This window comes from Salvelinus sp. IW2-2015, unplaced genomic scaffold (assembly GCF_002910315.2).
Source record: "Salvelinus sp. IW2-2015 unplaced genomic scaffold, ASM291031v2 Un_scaffold1366, whole genome shotgun sequence".
Taxonomy (NCBI): Eukaryota; Metazoa; Chordata; class Actinopteri; order Salmoniformes; family Salmonidae; genus Salvelinus; species Salvelinus sp. IW2-2015.
Window position 1 is genome coordinate 36,681 of NW_019942860.1, and position 7,178 is coordinate 43,858.

General features: G+C 44.9%; 1 pseudogene; it reads left to right on the forward strand.

The window, feature by feature from the left end:
- The window catches only part of LOC112070561 (zinc finger and BTB domain-containing protein 11-like), a 35,661-nt pseudogene that overhangs the window by 20,533 nt on the left and 7,950 nt on the right, over positions 1–7,178 (forward strand).

The window sequence follows — 7,178 nt, forward strand, 5'->3', positions numbered from 1 at the left end:
GACTAGGCATTCCCCATATTTGCTAGAAAGAGCCCAGTATGGTACATCGCGGGTTGGCCACAATAGTGTGACAAGTTAATTAAGTCCTCAGTCCATAGGAAAACAAACATTCTCTTGATATAAGGGAGGTCATACTATACTGTTCACTCAGATGACAGAAAGTCCTTTGGTTTGGTGAATCCTAATATCTCTTGTTAAAAATGTCTTCCAGGTGAATCTAAGTATCTCTAGTACCAATGTGGAGTCGTCCACGAGCGTCCGGTCTGAGTAAGACCACTAAAGAGACACAGCCAAGAACCTGACGGTACGAAGGGTATCCCCTGTAGTCAGTAAGGACCTGCTTCTCTTCTCATTCTCACTACGGTTCATTTGGATTAGTCGTTTTTCTGATGGGTGTTTTGTCTTTTCGTGGTGTGTTGTCAGATAGTTTTGTGATGTCATTGTCTGTTGATATGCTCATTCCTTGCTGTATTCCTTCTCTGAACAGCTGTTTAGTTTAGGTGTTGTGGCAAATAGTCTGTTGTAGCTATGTTAACAAAAACAATTAGGACACCTGCTCTTTCCATACAGGACTACCAGGATGAATCCAGTGAAAAGTTATGAATCCCTTATGAGTCATTTGTTAAATTTCAACTTTCAATCCGTTGTAATTTAAGGATTAAAGACTGGGCGTATGGTATTGGACCCCAATGAACAAGACGGGGATATGCGTACTGACCCAAATGTAAAGGACGGGGATTATATGTACTGACCAATGTAAAGTATTCTGGGCATTGGTTAAACTTTGAACCCAATGTAAAACGAGTAGTACTAAGCCTTACAGGTGGAGTACCTATTAAGCTTCCTATAGGGCCTACAGGGTGGGAGGTACCTAAGATCCTAAGCCTACCAAGTGGAGGTTCTATAATCATATAGCCCTTAAACAGGGTGGCAGTACCTATAGATCCTGATAACCTACAGGGTGGGGTACCTATAGATCCTATAGGCCTACATGGCGAGGGGTACCTATAGATCATGCCTATAGCCTACAGGGGAGGTGACTAAGATTCCTATAGCCTACAGGGTGGATACCTATAGATCCTATAACCTACAGGGTGGAGGTAACCTATAGATCCTATAGTCTACAGGGTGGGTAACCTATAGATCGTAGCCTACAGGGTGGAGGTAACCTATAGATCCTATAGCCTACCATGTGGCGAGGTACCTATAGATCCTATATTCTTAACAGGGTGGAGGGTACCTATAGTCCTATAAGCCTACAGGGTGGGGGTACCTATAGGATCCTATAGCCTACAGAGGGTGGAGGTTTACCTATATCCTATAGCCTACAGGGTGGAGGTACCTATAATCCTATACCTACAGTGGAGTAACCTATAGATCCTATAGCCTACCAGGGTGGGAGGTACCTATAGATCCTAATAAGGCCTAACAGGGTGGAGTACCATGATCCTATAGCCTACAGGGTGGAAGTACCTATAGATCCTATAGCCTACCATGTGGGTACCTATTAGATATCTAGCCTACATGGGTGGGGTACTTATAGATTTCCTATAACTATAGAGGGTGAGAACCTATAGATTCCATACGCCTTACCATGGTGGGTAACCTATAGATCCTATTAGCCTACAGTGGGAACCTTGATCCTATAGCCTACAGGTGGGGACCTCATAGATCCTTGCCTAGGTGGAAAGGTACTAAGTTTTCCATAGCCTACAGGGTGGGGTACCTTAGATCCTATGGCCTACAGGGTGGGTGGTAGACCTCTAGATCTATAGTCTACATGGTGGAGACCTATAATTCCTTAATAGCCTACAGGTGAGTGACCTATCAGATACCTATAGCCCTACAGGGTGGGAGGTTACCTTAGATTTTTTCCTTATTAGCCCTACATGTGGAGGTACCTATGATCCGATAAGGCCTACAATGGTGGAGTAAACTCATAGATCTTATAGCCTTACATGAGGTGGATTAAGAGGTACCTATAGATCCTATAGCCTACATGGTGGGAGGAATCCTTATAAGATCCTTAAAGCCTACAGGGTGGAGAACCATAGATCCTATAGGCCAACATGGGGAGGTACCTATAGCTCCTTGATAGCTACATGGGTGGAGGGTAGATGGTGGGGGACACCCCTAGTGTGGGGTGTTTTTTTCTTGGCAACATGGCCCCTTGAATTGCCATAGGATTCTGAACATCATTGCCAATTCATATACCTTCCCTTCATGTCAGCGGTGTATTTCCATCAGGCGATTCTATTGCCCCCATGCCACAAAGGCTAGGAATTGTCCATGAATGGTTCCACAACATGGAATTCAGCTTACTGCAGTGGCCTGCCCAGTCGCCGGACCCTAGCCCAGTCGGCCGGCCTCAAGCCAGGTCGCCGGACCTCAGCCCAGTCGCCGCGAACCTCAGGCCCAGTCGCGGACCTCAGCCCAGTCGGCCGGAAACTCAGCCAGTCCAATTGAGATGGAACGATCTATTTGGGGAGTAGAGATCCACTAGCAAGCACAACTGTGGGGAGCATGGAGTCAACCAATTGGGCAGCAATCCTGTGAAACGCTTTCAACACCTTGTAGAGTCCCACCCGCCCCGACGAGTTGAGGCTGTCTGAGGGCCAAAGGGGGTGGCACTCAACATTCATGGTGGTGTTCCCTAATGTTTTGACCCACTCAGTGTGTGTGTGTGTGTGTGTGTGTGTGTATATACAGATGTGATTGTGTTGCCTTGGTCCGACTTGGTCCGTATCCCTCCATCCAGCTGTGATAAGAGTTCTTGAGGCCCAAAGACTGCAGCAGCACATGAACAAACACCTGGGGACTCAAACCCTTCCAGTGTCAGGTGGGAAAAATCTATTAATAATAATGTGGTTATATCTATCAGGGATGTGGGAAGTGTACAAGCTGTGTGGTTATATTGTATTCTACCAGGTATGTGGAAGTGTTATAGCTGTGTTTGTTATATTCTAGCAGTATGTGGGAAGTGTTAACAAGCTTGTGTTCGTTATTATTGTATTCTATCAGGTATTTGGGAAGTACAAGCTTTGTTTGGTTATATTGTATTCTATCAGGTATGTGGGAAAAAGTGTACAAAGCTGGTATTGGGTATTGTATCTATCAGTATGTGGGAAGTTGTTACAAAGCTTGCTGGGTTTATATTGTATTCTATTCAGGTATTGTGGGAAAGTGTTACAGCTGTATTGGTTATATGGAATATTCTATCACGGTATTGTGGGAAGTGTTACAGCTGTATTGGGGGTTGTATTGTATTGTATTCTATCAGGTATGGGAAGTGTATAGCGTGTTGTTATATTCTATCAAGGTGTGTGGGGAAGTTTGTTACAGCTGTATTGTTATATTGTATGTAATTCTATCAGGTATGTGGGGAAGTGTTATAGCTGTGTTGTTATATTCTATCAGGATGTGGGAAGGTTACAGCTGTTGTTGGTATTGTATTCTACCAGGTATGTTGGGAAGGTTTTACAGCTGTATTGGGTTTATAATGGATTCTCACCAGGTAATGTGGGGAAAGTGTTAACAGCTGTGTTTGGGTGTTTATTTCTTATCAGGTATGTGGGAAGCTGTTACGTGGAAGAAGGAACTGGTATTTCCATGTGAGTCCACAGGGTGGCAGAGGCCCTTACAAGTGAGTCAAGTCACCACCATAGAAATCTAATTCTATTCATCACATGCTTGGTAAACAACCGGTGTAGACTAACAGTGAAATACTTACTTACGGGCTCTTTCCAACAATGCAGAGAGAAATAAAATAGAGAAATAATAGAAAAGTAAAACACGTAATAATAAATACACAGTAAGTAACGATATACAAGCGGTACCAAGTCGATCTGCCAGGGTACGAGCTAATTGAGGTAGGTACGCACATATAACTAGGACTGAAGTGACAGGTGGTGAACTATAACATGGTAAACGATAGTAAGTTAAAAGGGTCAATGCAGATAGTCCAGGTAGCTATTTGGTTAACTATTTAACTAACTATTTAGCAGTCTTATGGCTTGGGGGTAGAAGCTGTTCAGGATCCTGTTGGTTCCAGACATCGTTACCGTTTGCTGTGCGGTAGCAGAGAGAACAGTCTATGACGTTGGGCCTTCCTCTGACACCGTTTGGTATAGAGGTCCTGGATGGCAGGGCGCTCGGCCCCAGTGACGTACTGGGCTGTACGCACTACCCTCTGAAGCGCCTTGCAGTCACCATACCGAGCGGTGATGCAACCAGTCAGGATGCTCTCGATGGTGCAGCTGTAGAACATTTTGAGGATCTGAGGACCCATGCCAAAACTTTTCAGCCTCCTGAGGGGGAGAGGCGTTGTCGTGCCTTCTTCACGACTGTCTTGGTGTGTTTTGGACCATGACAACAATAGATCCCCTCACCACCTGGGGGTGTCCCGTCAGGAAGGCCAGGATCCAGTTGCAGAGGGAGGTGTCCCAGGGTCCTTAGCTTAGTGATGACCTTGTAGGGCACTAGGGTGGTCAATGCTGAGGTGTAGTCAATGAACAGCATTGTCACGTCGGTGATCCTTTTGTCCAATTGGGAAAGAACAGTGTGGAGTGCAATAGATATTGTGTCATCTGTGGCTCTGTTGGGGCGGTATGTGAATTGGTGTGGGTTAGGCTCTTCTGGGATAAATGGTGTTTGAGCCATTGGGACCTGCCTTTTCAAAGCATTTCATGGGCTTTCAGTGTGGAATTGGCTCTGGGCGTAGTCATTATAGACAGGTTACCTGCGTCTTGGGCCATGGGACTATGGGTGGGTCTGCTGAAACATGTTGGTATTACAGAACTCAGGACAGGGAAGGTTGAAAATGTCAGTGAAAGACACTTTCAGCTAGGTCAGACATGCTCTGAGTACGCGTCCTGGTAATTGGTTTGTTGAATGTAAATACCTGTTTTTAGGTCTTACTCACACATCTGCTGGAGACGTGATCAACAGTCGTCCGAACAGCTGGTGCCTCTTCGCATGGTTCGAGTGTTGCTTGCCTCGAAGCGAGCATAAGATAAGGCATTTAGCTTAACTGGTTAAGCTTGCGTCACTGGGAGCTCGCAGCAGTGATGTTTGGCAAGCCCTGCCACATCCGACGACGGCAGAGTTGGGTGTAATAGGATATTGAGCTTTAGATTTGTATCGACGCTCTTTGAATGTTTGATGGGTAGTTGGAGGCGTGGAGGACTCAACTTGGGATTAACCTGTTTTGGCAGCGACTGCCCCTAAAGCCACTTCCGTTTTGAGAAATTGACTACAGTGTAATAGGTAATTTGGTCAAAACAAGATTTGTGAAGATGATAGGGAAAAAAATTCAACAGAATGAAGGAACCGTCACAGAATGAAGGGAACCGTCACAGAATGAAGGGACGTCACAGAATGAAGGGTACCGTCAACGAAATGAAAGAGTAACGTCCACAGAATGAGTACCGTCACAGAGGTACCGTCACAGAATGAACGAGTACCGTCACAGAATTGAAGGGTACCGTCACAGAAAGAAGGGTACCCAGTTCACAGAATGAATGGTACCGTCACAGAATAGAAATTACGTACAAGAATGAAGGTACCGTCACAGGAATGAAGGGTACCGTCACAGAATGAAGGGAAAACCGTCACGAACGAGTTCATCACATTCTCAATCCTACCCCACAGCTGGCACATGCAGGTAAATCGTCAATTTAGGAAGCGCCAGCTGCAAAGGGAACTACTGACTGTAATGCCCTGCATGTCAATTTGGGTTGGACAATTGGGATATTCCCTTATGGGGCTAGTTAGGAAGCCATCAGTAAAATATACCACCAAATGTACATGGGACAATATTTTTATATATTTAAAAACCTCAAACCAATTATAAATTGTAGAAATTCATATACAAATGTTGAACGCATTTTAATGAGACAACTAAAAGATTTATAGGCGGTCCCTATCTAGCCCCAGAGATGGGCTATCCAAGTCAAACCAACTTTGCCGCGGTCGCACACCAGCCGGCTGAAAGAAGTTGACTAGCGCTAGCCTAGGCGACTTCAAGACACAAGACCTGGTTAGGCTGTTTTCATGTTATATAGAAGGAGAGTGACTGTACTATTTTGGCAGAGTCAATACAAGAAACACCTACATTAACCGTTACCAAGGCGACACTCCATCTTAACTCCTCCTCCATATRTACTGGATTGGTTGAACAGTGCAGAAGAGAACCTCCCCCTCTCTTTTCTTTCTCGTCAGGACCAGAATATGCGGGGCATCTTGCTCAGGCGTTTCTTTTAGCCTGCTACGTTAGGATACCACTAAAATGTTCACAGCCTTGACAACAGGGCTATAAAAGCTGACACATTTAGTTTACGTTCAAACAGGAAACGGCATACATTCATACACAAACATCTTCATACTAATTAGTTTTTCAGATATGTTCTTTATTTTGTCTCTTTCTAATGAGTGAGGGATGATTAAACGAGGGAGGGATGGAGGGATGATTAAACGAGGGAGGGATGGAGGGATGATTATACGATTGAGGGATGAAGGGATGATTATACGATTGAGGGATGATTATACGATTGAGGGAGGGATGGTTAAACGAGGGAGGGATGATTAAACGATGGAGGGATGATTAAACGATGGAGGGATGATTAAATGAGGGATGATTAAACGAGGGAGGGATGGAGGGATGATTAAACGAGGGAGGGATGATTTAAAGCACTTTGTGACAATTGTTGATGTAAAACGTATTTCCTAGATGATATGTGATTGTTAATCCTCTGTCCTGTAGGTGTAATGTCTGTGGTAAGGAGTTCTTTGAGAAGGCTCTGTTCAGGAGACACGTGAAGAAGGCCACGCACGGCAAGAAGGGCAGAGTAAAGCAGAACCTAGAGAGAGAGTGTGAACACTGTGGCAGGAAGTTCACCCAGCTCAGAGAGTACAGACGACACATGAACAACCACCAGGGTGAGACACACACACACACACACACTTAAAGCCACAATATGTCTTCAGCCTAATGTCACTTGGTTTACTATAAACCTGGGGGATGGGGCTGGAGAAATGTAAGCTCTCAAGTTCGTAGCTGGAGCTATACATGCAATTACTGTGCGGGCAACATCTAACACGCGAACCGCACTGTTTAAATGGACTCTAACAGTAAAACGGACTACTCCTTGATGATATAGGGTAAAGTGTACTCTAAATGG